The sequence below is a fragment of the Cryptomeria japonica genome, chromosome 1 (genome assembly GCF_030272615.1).
Source record: "Cryptomeria japonica chromosome 1, Sugi_1.0, whole genome shotgun sequence".
NCBI classification, from domain to species: domain Eukaryota; kingdom Viridiplantae; phylum Streptophyta; class Pinopsida; order Cupressales; family Cupressaceae; genus Cryptomeria; species Cryptomeria japonica.
In genome coordinates this window covers 53,395,920-53,405,510 of record NC_081405.1, presented here as the reverse complement: position 1 = coordinate 53,405,510, position 9,591 = coordinate 53,395,920, and positions in this window count along the sequence as shown.

Here is a 9,591-nt window from a genome sequence, read left to right as displayed (position 1 = left end):
CTGAACCATAATGTTGTCTGAGTCTATTGAAAAGATTTGATTTGTTGAAGCTCATTGTTGTTGCTGTGTCTCATCTGAAACTGACTGAATCCATGAAACTAATACTTTACTGCGGAGAAGATGAAACTTTATTGCGGATCTGTGATGCAAATGTTGCTTTATTGCAGATTGTGTGCAGGCAGACTGAAGGAAGCTGGAAGAAACTATACTCCTCGAAACATGTGATGTTCTCAGTTCCACACCCATCACTAGACATAGGATTTGCCTTAGCCACAGATAGGATCTGATTTATTATGGATGGAAAGGGAGGAAAAGGGAGGTTTATTACGAATGGCTAACCAATCTTGGGTAGATCAATAACAAGCCATGATGGGAATGGGTAAGTTTATTATGGATGAATTGGTTGTGAGTGTGTGCAAAGTGAAATGATGAAAGAGAATCCTGAAGGAGGGAGGAGCAATGTCTCTACACATGGCACTGGTGACCTAGTTTTCACCATGGTACTTGCCCAGGGCGCCACCGAAGTGGTTTTCACCGTTGGACAAAATTATTTCTCTTTACTTTTTTCTATTTTTCAAATTTTTTTTTTGTGTCACAAGGCGCCTGTTTGCCAGGTTTTCACCAAGTACCGATTTTTTTGTTTTATAATTTTTTTTTTGTATTTTTGAATTAGGATATTCCGAAGAGCTATGTGTAGAACCTGCGAAGGTGCATGTTGTTGATAGGATCCTCCAAAGGTTCACCTTTTGTAGTTGAGAGCTGATATGCCCCAGAGCCATATACTGCTGTGATGATGTAAGGACCAAGCCAGTTTGGTTCGAACTTGCCCTTCTTCTCTCTGTCTTGCTGATTTTTAGGGTTTTCTCTGAGAACCAAGTCACCTACCTCAAATGTGCGAGGCTTGACCTTGTGATTGTAGCTGCGACTCATTCATTGTTGGTAAGCCTTGAGATGATTAAAAGCAGTTTGTCTCCATTCATCCAGCAGTTCTAGTTCTTGTAAGCGAGAGACTTTGTAATCTTCATCAGTGATGATGTTTTGCAAAGAGACCCGTAAAGAGGGTAACTCGACCTCAATAGGCAAGATGGCTTCAGAACCATATACTAGTGAATAGGGTGTAGCTCCTGTAGGTGTACGGACACTTGTGCGGTAGGCCCAAAGTGCAGGATTAAGTTGGATATGCCAATTACGGCTAGCATCATCGACTGTCTTTTTGAGGATTTTAAGGATTGTTTTATTAGACGCCTCAGCTTGGCCATTACCTTGGGGGTAATATGGTGTGGCAAAATGATGGGAAATATAGAAGCGATCACAGAGTTCACGAACATCCTGATTTTTGAAGGGACGCCCATTATCAGTAATAATGGAAACAGGAATACCATATCGGCATATGATATAGTTAAGGATGAAGGTAGCAATCTATTTTCCAATGACTTGTGTGAGAGGCACAGCTTCAATCCATTTTGTAAAATACTCTGTGGCTATGATAATGAATTTATGACCATTAGAGGAAGAAGGGTGAATCTTGCCTATGAGATCGAGTCCCCACTGACAAAAGGGCCAAGGAGACGCAAGTGGTTGTAGTTCTTGTGCTGGCGCATGTATGAGGTCTCCATTAATTTGACATTGCTTACATTTCTTGACAAACTGATATGAGTCTTTTTCCATATTGGGCCAGTAATATCCAGTCCTAATGAGTTTCTTGGCCAAGGTAGGACCACTAGCATGTGGACCACATATCCCTTCATGCACTTCCCATAACGCAATCTGAGCTTCATCACTTTCTAAACATCTAAGAAGAGTGCCATCTAGACCTCGCCGGTATAGGATATCAGCTAAAATGACATATCGAGAGGATTGGCGAATGAAGGTGCGGCGTTGGTTATTTGATAGATCAGGAGGTAGGATATTGTCGCGTAGGTATGTGAAGATGTAACCATATAACTGGGATTCAGGACCAACAACACATATCATTTCAGTAGGAGTGATCTCATATGATGGAACCAAAAGGTTATCCACCAAGAACTCATAGCGGGTCTCATTTGGAGGTAAATCAATCAATGAAGCAATTGTAGCCATGGCATCTGTAGCACGATTCTGCTCTCTTGGTATCTGCTCAAAATCTATCTTTGTGAAGTGTTGTTTCAAATCATCCACCATTTGCTTGTAAGGTAGTAATTTTTCATCTTTTGTTTGATAATCACCAGTTGCTTGACGGATAACAAGTTGGGAGTCTCCAAAAACACGAAGTTCTTGGATCTTCCATTGAACTGCAATTCGTAATCCTATTGTTAATGCCTCATATTCCGCTATATTGTTAGTCCAAGGAAATGATAAGCGGTATGATTTTGGTATAGAATCCCCTTGAGGAGTTATAAAGAGGATGCCAGCTCCTGCCCCATGCTGTGTATATGAGCCATCAAAGTATAGTTGCCATGGCTTTGCATGTGATATTGTTAAAATGGATTCATCTGGAAATTCTGAACTTAGAGGAACATCATCTATCATGAGAGCATCTGCTAATTGATTTGCGATGGCTTGTCCTTTTATTGCTTTTCTATCCACATACTCGATGTCGAATTCACTTAGTATCATTACCCATTTGGCCAGTCGCCCCGTAAGTGTTGCTTTATTTAGAAGGTATTTTAACGGATCTATCCTTGCAACTAACTTTGTCTTATGAGTAAGCATGTAATGTCATAATTTTTGTGAAGCAAAGACCACAGCGAGGCATGCACGCTCGATTGGCGTGTAGTTTAGCTCATATCCCATCAATGTAAGACTGATATAATATACTACTTTTTCCTTGCCTTCAGCGATTTGTTGTGCTAAGAGTGCCCCCAGTGCTGTTGGAGTAGCTGAAATGTATAATAACAGTGGTTGATCTGGAACTGGTGGCATCAGAACTGGCAGATTTAGAAGATAATATTTGAGCATCTGGAAAGCCTGTTGACAGTTGTCATCCCATTTGAATTTGATGTTTTTATGTAGCAGGTGCTGAAAAGGATTACACTTATCTGCCAGTTGTGCTATCAATCTTCGGATGGACTGGAGTCTGCCTTGTAAGGATTGAAGTTGACTGATATTTCTTGGTGGTTGCATTTCCAAGATAGCTTTGACTTTTGCTGGATCCACTTCAATTCCTCTTTTAGATACAATGAATCCTAGGAGCTTCCCGGAGGTTACTCCAAAGACACATTTCTTAGGGTTTAATCTTACTTTGTACTTTTCCAACCGATCAAAGGCAACTGAAAGTATGTCCAAATGTGTATTTATGTCTATTGATTTGACCAAGAGATCGTCAACATAATCTTCCACAGTTATGTGCATGAGATCATGAAAGATAGTGGTCATTGCTCTTTGATATGTAGCACCTACATTTTTTAGCCCAAAGGGCATGACATTCCAACAGAAAGTTCCCCGAGGACAAGTAAATGATGTTTTGTGTTGATCCTCGGGTGCAATTCTTATCTGATTATAGCCAGAGAATCCATCCATTAATGATAGCATTTCATGACCTGCTGTGAGATCAACAATCAAGTCAATGTTTGGTAATGGGAAGTCATCCTTTGGACAAGCTTTGTTGATGTCTCTGAAATCTGTGCAAATTCTGATGCTGCGATCTGGTTTACTGACAGGTACCAAGTTAGAGATCCATTCTGGATAATCAATTGGGTGTATGAATCTGACATCCAATAACTTCTCCAGCTCTGCTTTGACTAGTAATGCCACTTGTGGATGCATTTTTCTTAATTTCTGTTTCACTGGCTTTGCCCCCGATTTGACTGTCAAATGATGCATTACCAAATCCGGATATAATCCAGGCATATCAGCATATGACCAGGCAAAGTTGATTTGTCTCATTTTGAAGAAACTTATGAATTTTGACCTTTCAGACTCTGTCAGTGATTGAGCTAGGAATATGTTGTGTGGAACCTCTTCTGTACCAATGTTTGTTTTGATAGTTTCCTCTACCAACATGGATGATTTTTCCTCATATGATGATGGGAGAATGTCGAGCCTTCCATCTTCGGGTGCCTCAGAGAGGTTTTCACCCTCAGATACGTCCTTTCTTTTTACTTTTTTGGGATCAGATAGCGCCACAGTGTGGTTTTCGCCATAAGACCCTTGATTTGTTCTTATTTTCACATTTTTACGACTGGAAGGTCCGACACCCTCACCAAAATATGCCATGTTGTTGAGTTCTATAGTGTATCCTACTTTATGGTCCCCAGGAGGGAGATCATCTCATATGCCAAGATAGTCAATAACAGCTTCATCATTTTGGAATGTGTCAAACTGTGCTGGTCCTTCATAATCCCAGTTAATGAGTTGGTGGTGAACAAGGGGAAGGCCTTTAATGTTTTCAGAGTTTGCGGGGTCAAGAGTGAAGATGTGGTTATATTTGGGTATGTCGAGGTAATTATCGAGGTCATCGATGGCACTCTCCTCATCAGTCTCGATCACGGATGAATCCAAATTATCATCACTAGTAGCGCATTCCGGAACAGGTGTTCTCATCCTATGTGATTTCAACCTAGAACTTTGAGACAAGGACTGTGTAGACTCCTCATGGGTTGTTTCTTGACCAACTCTGAACTTGTTATAAAACTCCTCCTCTTCTGTGGGTTCATCTGGCTCTCTGAATGTCTCGGTGAGCTCATAGTCACTGGAGGATTTGTCTGAACCCCATTCCCATTCGTTGGAGTCTGTGGAATAGCGATCCTCTTGTTGAATTTTGGCAATTTTGATTCATGATGCCTCTTCTATCCTTTTAGTGTGGATCTTGGAAGTCAGAAAACCAAGTCCCTTCGAGCGTTCCCTTTTTACAGTCAATTCAAGTTGTAAGGGCTCCATAACGCCTTCTTTTCGTAACCCAAGAGGGCTTTTTCCATCATACCCAAATTTTTGTAGAATCTTGAAGCCTTTGCCATATTTCTCACAGGGTATATTGATCTGATCTTGTGTGTCACCTTCAATGTCTTTGTAGAGCATTTTGTATAAACCTTCCTCTTCTAGTTCGCCCCATCTTTGAAAGGTAGTAGGGTCCCATTTGAGCATCATGATGGATGTGTGCTTGTTAGGATGTGGCCTTCCATATTCTTTTGGAGAGCTCATGACTTGTCGTAAATACATGGTCTGATTTAAAGTGTATTCTCCCATGCCTTTGTCCTGAAATCTGCCTTTAAGTTCACCCTGTTTTGATGTCGAAGGTTTCAATGACTCAGGGTCAATGTATGCTGAAGAAGGAACAACTTCATGATTATTGGGAATGATGATCTCAGTATGTGATCTCAAGTTATTGCAATATATGAATGGATTAGGATCGCCGTTAACTGTTACCTCGACTCCGTTGTGAGGAAACTTAATGCATTGGTGATATGTCGATGGGACTGCCCTCATTTCATGAATCCAAGGACATCCTAGCAATATATTATAAGTGAGATCTAAATCCAAGACTTGACAAACCACATCCTTTGTAACTGGCCCAAATCTTAGAGGTAAGGTGACCGTGCCCTTGGATGAGCGTTCTTCATCATCATATGCCTTGATGGTGATTTGATTTTTTGAATTCATAGCTTTATCGGAATATCCCAATTGTTTAATGGTGCTCAATGTACAAATGTTTAGACCAGCTCCTCCATCTATCAGGACTCGCTTTATTCGATGTTTGTGTATGAAGGCTTCAATATGTAATGGTGCATTATGTGGCTGACTTACGGAGGCGTCATCGGCTTCTGTGAATGTAAGGGAATGTGGAATGGAAAGGTATCCCACCATGGCTTGAAACTGGCCCACGTTCAGATCAGTAGGAACGGCGGTGTCTCTCAAGATTTTGTCAAGAATAGCTTTATGAGCGGGGGATATGCGTAAGAGCTCAAGGATGGAGATGAGCGTGGGCGTCTTCCCTAACTGTTCTACAAGGTCATACTCAGGTTTGGTAGATGAAGAAGCGGTGTTTTTAGTTGAAGCACCTGGCAAAGTAATTTTACCTCGACGAGTTGTAACATGACACTCAGAGGTAGGCTCGGAAGAAGATCCAACACCTCTTAGGACAATCTTGGGTCGCTGAGGAGGATTCTCAGGGTTTTTGTTCTTGATGGTAATAGTAGAGATATGATTGTCCATTGAGATATGATTGATAGTTGAATCATAGTTGTAAGGTGCTCTAGTATAGTTGGCTTGATCATCTGTGACTTTAGCTTTTCCCTTGTCATGTTTTGGGAATGGTTCCTTAAACATCTCATGTTCTTGATTGGATGAGTGTCCCTCAATCTCAATGTCACCTCTATCAATGAGATCTTGCACAATATTCTTCAGTCGATGACAATTACCTATTTTATGACCCTTGCTTTTATGAAATTCACAATACTCATCATCATTCCACCAATTTGGTTTGACCTTTGGTTCATATGGCGGGAAATCTGGAATTATGATCACCTTGTTTGCCACTAACTTCTTGAAAACTGACTCAAGTGGTTCTCCCAATGGGGTGTACATCCTTTGTGACCTGGAAGTTGTTTGAGTATTCACTTGATTGTTTGTAGAACTTGATCCCGAAAAGATGAATTTGGGTCGCACTGTGTTGGCATCAACAACACCATCATTGACTGTGTTCTTGTTTTTATTCCAAAATCTTGGCTTGTCTTTTCCTTTAAAGTCATCTTTGTTTTCCTTGAATATCTTAATGACTCCTTGCTCAATTAGGACCTTCTCTGTTGCTAAGCCTTTTTCAATGACGTCCTTGAAGGTGGACAAACAAGCTTTCCTTCATTCATAGCCAATGTCTTTATTAACATTCTGGGTGAACATTTCTACCATTTGTTTTTGTGGAATTTTGCAAGAGCATCTGCTGGCTAGATTTCTCCATCTTTGTAAAAATGATGCAAAAGATTCTCCCTCTTTTTGCTTGGTGTTGCACAAAGTAGTGACTGATATGTCTGTCTCTATGTTATAGGAGAAATGTTGAATAAATGCCTCTGCTAAGTCACCCCATGACTTAATACCAGGTGGGAGTTGGGAGAACCATTCCATAGCTTGATCGCCTAAGCTTTGTGGGAATAATCTCATCAAATATGTCTCTTCTGAAGCTACTTCAATGCAAGCTATGAAAAATTGTCTTATGTGTGCCTTAGGATCCCCTTTTCCTCTATACTTGTCAAATTTAGGCATCACAAAGTGTGTAGGAAATGGAGGCATTGGAATGCTCTTGTCAAATGGATAAGGACATATGTCTCTCATTGTGTATGTTGGCTTTGGTGCATTTATGTCCTCCATTTTCTTTTGTAAGTCCCTGATTTGTTGTTCCAAACTGCTCTTAGGTGGAGATCGACTTCTTGGACCATATCCTATGTTTGAGGTACCCATTGGAGGAGGTACATGTTGCATATATGGATGATATTGATCATGCACATGTTCATATGGAGGAGGTCTATAGTGATGCTACGTATATGGACCACTTGGTATAGATTCATGTTGAGGAACACCATATCTATTTTGTGCATGTATACCATACTCTACAGGCATGTCCTGTTCTATTGTATTGCCCCCAAATTTGACATGAGGTTTCCTTGTGTCCAAATTTTGAGCATGCCTTGGAATATCCCATTGCTTTGGTGGTTGATCCTTAGCATTGATATATGATTGAGCATATTTTTCTCCATAAGACTTCCATAATGGTCTGCGAAGGTGAGTATCATATGTTTGACCATGTGTATGTGGGACCTCTGGTTTTTGAAGCAAAGCTGATGGTGATTCAGGTACCATGTGTGGTCCTCTATTTCCTCCACTATTAGGTCTCCTTTGATCCATGTTGGAGTGAGGTTGTTGCAAAGGTCTATGTTCCATTATTTGAGACATGTCAAAATCATGAGGTATCTTGGCTCCACTTTGTGCCATCATGTGTAAGAAGTATTGTCTATCCCTCCTCATTATTTCCTCAACCAATCGATTAAAATGGGGATTCATAATGGATTCTTCCACATCTGCTGAATGTACTGAAAAGTTGTCCACATTGTCATTATGTGTAGCACTTTTGTTTATAGTGTCCATGTTCTCAACATTTGGATTGTTTCTATAGACATCCATGTCCGGCAATGTAGTGTGATCAGTATTGAAAAATAAATCATTGTCATACTCATAAGAACTCATGTTTTCGGACTCTTGAGCCTCTTTAGTTTCTCTCCTAGATTTTTGAAGATGGGTTTCAACCATGAACTAGGTATTGACCAAGATGTGTAAGACTAGATGAAAATGGAAAAAGTATGGAAGACCAAGAGTTGTATGGAGTGTAAATGAATCTGAGGTGTACTTGCAATTGTCCAAAGTGTAAGACCAAGTATGTATGTAGTAGAGTAGGTGTGACTTCCAAAGAGAGGATAGTTTCTCTTGATGAGGTAAGCTGACCTTGACCCTAAGTAAGACCAAATGAGACCCAAAGGTAAGAAACCTTGATGAGGGACCACTTAGCAAAGTGTTGTTGTATGTAATGTGTTGACAAAGTATGATGAGGACAAGCAAGTGACCTTTTGACTCAAGTTTAGACAAATGTGAATGTAAAGTGAGATGTGAAGCAATGATGGACTTTGTGAGACCCAAAGACAGGTTGAATGCTAAATGAAACCCTGGAGAAATGACCTAGGAAGCTCAAGAATTCTGAAACTGACTGTGTTTGTTTGCTGGACTGTAACAGTTTTTTAATTCTGGACACAGACGCGACTGTATACTTCACAGACGCGGTTTACTGACACAGATGCTACTCTATTTAACACAGACGTGCTTCTAAGATTCTCCTGTTTATGTTTGCTGGACTGTAACAGTTTTTCAATTCTGGACATAGACGCGACTGTATACTGCACAGACGCGGTTACCCGACACAGACGTGCTTATATTCAACATAGACGTTGTTATAAACACAGACGCTATTCTGCCCTTCATAGATGCGCCTAGACAACACAAACGTGGTTAAAACAGACACAGACGCGTTTCTGTAAAAGTTGTGCAATTTTTTTCCAATCTATGAAGTCGTTTTGTTGTGACCAAATCTGACTGTTTGACTATTTTTTCGTGACAAGAGGACACAATGTTGATGAGGACTCAATGTTTGCTAGTGTTTAGACTCCAAAATGACTCCAAGAAAAGTGTGTTGTTTGATGTAAAAATGTTTTGCATACACTTGAAGACACAAAAGACACAATGTTTTGCTGTTTGGTCTTGAATGTTTTGAATGTTTAACATAAGTCAAGCACAATTCTTATGGCTGGCCAAGACAATAGTTGTTTGTCCCACATGGGGTTTTACCCCCGAGGCTACGCTATTCAGAGCGGATACTTAGATGCTTGACCTCACTAGCTCCACCCTCGGCACTCACTTCTCGGGTCAGCCAAGCATCAGTCCCCATGAAAACTTCCCATGGCGAACTTTGTATCTCTACTAAGAACCGTATGTGTGTGGGCCGCTACCAGAGGTCCGACCTCCTGCCCCAACAACTAGAAGGATTTGGGCCTCTAAAACAAAATGGTGCTAGTAAGGGCATCCGCTCATGTGGCCATACATGCGGCACTTTCAGCTCTGTAAATAGAGAAGGCTCCC